We start from the raw sequence: 4,173 nt of genomic DNA, 5'->3' as shown, positions 1-4,173 counted from the left end.
AAAACCCATTCTCTTTTACAGGTGTTTGCAGAGGCAGACTGACACCAGCAGGTGCTCGATTTATTTAAAACACCTGCGTTCAATGATCAGGAGTTTGGTCTGAACACTTTTGTCCACTATAGTGAAGCACATTCTCTTTCCCCACAGCTATATAGTGCCACCTGGTGGACTGAAGCATTACTGAAACTTTTTACTTAGTATGTTTTGTGCTATTGATGATGCACTTTCTCTTTTTTAAATTTGGTAAACTGAGATAACAAGATCATTTATTATGGCAATAACATACTAAAACTACTTAAATATCTAAAAATGACAATAAACATTGTTTACAGTACAATAATTGCCGGGGGATATATTATTAAAATATATCGAGATACAGGAAAAATAGACGTGGGTCGAAGGATGGAAAAAAAAAGAAAAAATTAAGAGGCAGAACCGCAGCAGCAGAAGTGAATGACAACGTGCCTCCATGTGCCAATCTCAGCTGCTGCTGTTCCCTTCACCGTGCAGCTCCAATTACGTTTCCTGGATGCGGTTTATAGGTCACATATTCAGTTTTTTTTTTTATGTCTTATTATGTGTTAATTTCCAACCAATTATCTGCCGTTTCCACGAACACAAACACAAACACCGCCGTTACATTTCCTCATAATCTTTATTGTAACATTGTTTACAGTACAATAATTACTGGGGGACATATTAATAAAATATATCGAGATACAAGAAAATAGAAGTGGATTATTCCCGCTAAAAAATAATCCCGGGCACTCAGCAGAAAGTCACAATCGTATTTTAATCACAATCACAATTTTGGCTTGAATGGATATCGAACATGCATGCCTGATAAAAACGTGTCAATCGCAGCTGCTGCTGTTCCCTTCCCCGTGCAGCTCCAATTACCTCTCCTGGATGCAGTTTATAGGTCACATATTCAGGGTTTTTTTTTTTACGTCCAACCAATTATCTGTCGTTTCCACAAACACAAACACCAACACCGCCGTTACGTTTTTCCTCATTATCTTTATTGCAACATTGTTTACAGTACAATAATTGCCGGGGGACATATTATTAAAATATATCGAGATACAAGAAAAATAGACGTGGGTCGAAGGACACAACAAAAAAAAAAGAAAAAAGGTTTTAAAAGCACTTTGAAAAATGATTACATTTATATTTCCATTAGACTAAAACCTTAATAACTATTTACATTATACAAACTAGATATGCATATCGAATATAAAGGGTATACATTTATGTACATTATTTATAAATGCTGGCCAAGTGTCAATAATTGTGGTTACTTATATTTGTTATTAATAACACACGGGAGACGAACGTCACTGAGATCTAAATATAGGTCTAACGTCCTTTCTTATTCTTCCAGGATTATTAATATAAACGACACACATATATTTATTTATTTAGGTCCCAGTGGTTTTTCCCCCCTCGTCTGCATACGGATACATAAATGCCGGGGGATACAATCAAAATACAGATGGATTTAAAAGAGGTTTGTCGTGTAACAAATGGACAGGACGACACTTAATTATACACACGGGCACTCACTGTAATCTGGATTATTTTACCTTTTAAAAAACATTGGGACAAATGAAAGTGCACCAGGTTTCACTAGCACGTCCCGAGTTAGTAGGTTTATGTCAGATCTACACAACAACAACAACAACAACACAGATATAAAAACTGAAAATAAAACAAACAGAACGTCCACTTCTTTCATTATTTCATCACTGAATCAAAGAAACGTTAAAACAACAAGGTAATAATAATAAAAATATCAACGGTGTGAGACTTGAACTATACTGGTCATATGTCCAGATTTGACAACACGACTGCATATATATATATAAATATGTATAGAAGGTAATAGAGTTCAAATACAGCCATCTTTTTAGAAAACGTCCGTCTACGACCGTCTTTATCGACACAATTCACGTTAAATCATGGCAGCGGCTCAGCAGGAGAAGCTACAGTCAGTAAAAGCATTAATTCAAGTAACGTCGGAGGAGAAGACATCAATATTGGTCACGCCATCGATACACCGATCACTTCTCGTTTGTCGTCTACATCTGATTGACTGATTAACAACAATAATGTATTAAAAGATTTATTTCATACAAACGACACACACACACACACACACCTTAAAACACCGTGTGAGGACACTTTTTTTTTTAAAACGATTGACGGTCTACGATGAGAAGTTGTGCTTTATCGAGAAAGAAAAAAAAAGTGCTGTATATCTAACCAGCAGGAATGTTAGAGACAGAGGAGTGAAGCTTGTGCTGGAGGCAGAGATATATTTACACTCACCAAACCCTGTTTGTTTGTTTGTTTGTTTGTTGTTTGTGTGTGTGTACAAGTTTTGGTTCTCTCTCTGATTACTGTCCACGTGCCATACTGTCATCGGTCCATACTGCATCGACTGAAGGTTTTATATTGAATATAAAATATATTATCTATATCTATACATCTAGATTCATATTGCGGAGGAATGTAGAGATAAATGTGCTCATGACATTCTGTCAGTGGCTCTGCAGCCTGCTCTGATGGAGGTGAGAATTCAGGCACCTCTGAACTTTAAAATAAGCAGCAGCAGCAGCAGCATGTGTTAGAGGGAGCTGCAAACATTAAAGGAACAGTTCAACATTTTGTCCATATCTCTACGTGAAGCGTAGCTACAGTACGTACGTGTTGCTATGGAGCTATTGTCTTTGATGCACAGATAACCTTGTCCGAGAACTCCGTTTGGGCTTTTTCCAAAACCAGCCGAGCAAAGTAATGCCGTGTTTCCACTATACGGTCCCTGCTCGCCTCGCCTCTGCTCCTCAACGTGGGGCGGAGTCATCACAGCGCGGCTGCATGAAACACCTGCTCCGTTCAGAATGAATGAGAGAGAGGTTTCACCTCCACTGTTAACACGCAGACATAAAACTAGGGTTAAAGGGACACTTCACCGATTTGAATGTGGCTTTGTATTGCTAGAATAGCAGTAGTATTTTTTAGAAAATGTGCTTCCCTCCCTCAGTTTTTCCCTGACTTGTAAAAAAAATCTGTTTTCCCTTATCCAAATGTGCCCTACTGTGAGTCAAATGACGCGTTTTGCATCACAGTAGGGCAAATTTTGAAAATGGAAAACAGATTTTTTTTACAACTCAGTGAAAAACTGAGGGAGGGAAGCACATTTTCTAAAAAATACTACTGTTATTCTAGCAATACAAAGCCACATTCAAATCGGTGAAGTATCCCTTTAATCCCAATTTATACTCCTGCGTAAAGTGCTCTCCGTCGTCTGCGGCTGCACAAAATATGTGTCCGTCTGTGACTCTGGCATTGGTCCTCAGCCAGTTTTTCAGCTGCAACAACAACAACAACAGCAGTCTTTCTCTCTCGGACGCCATTGCTCACTGTAGCCAGAAGCACAACGACCTTGAGTAGCGACACCTACTGATCGGGCGAGAAATTGCAGTGCGTATCCGGCACCACGACGGAGAACTACGAGGGTTCGAGGAGTCGGATAACGCATTACGCAGTTCTAGAAGTATAAGGTGGCCTTCTTCTAATTAAGCTCTGCAATGAAATTAGCTAAAAGCTAAAATGTTGAACTGTTCCTTTTACGTTTCTTTAAATAAAAAATCGTATCATTCTGTGCAAAAGCTGTTTCTGTCACTTTTCCTCTGAGCTGCAAAACTATAGTGATTCATATCACCTATTATTACAGTAATATAATATGAAATAATTATCTTTATAATTATCATAAAATAGATTTCATTCAAAAGGAGCTTCAGATTGTGTAATCTAATCTGAGAAGAAGCAGTTTATAGATTTAAGATCAGCAGCAGCAGAATCCTACGTTGTGATAATCATTGTTTTTTTAATCCACCTCACAAGGAGAGGATGTGCAGTAAAATATGATATCATTATGACTCCTCCTCCTGACTCCTCCTCCTCCACCTGACTCCTCCTCCTGACTCCTCTAAGGCCAATAATCTCTGATGGAACACATGAGGTGGGCGTGTCTTTAACACCAAACATTATCCAACAACCACGACAAGAAAAACCAAAGAAATCAGAAACATCAGTCACATTATTACAACACACAGGTCTGAATCAACAATACAAAACCTGATGAACAGTAGGGGGCGCTGTGGTGCT

Source organism: Microchirus variegatus (genome assembly GCF_963457635.1).
Source record: "Microchirus variegatus genome assembly, chromosome: 7".
Lineage (NCBI taxonomy): Eukaryota > Metazoa > Chordata > Actinopteri > Pleuronectiformes > Soleidae > Microchirus > Microchirus variegatus.
Note: the sequence above shows the minus strand (reverse complement) of the source record.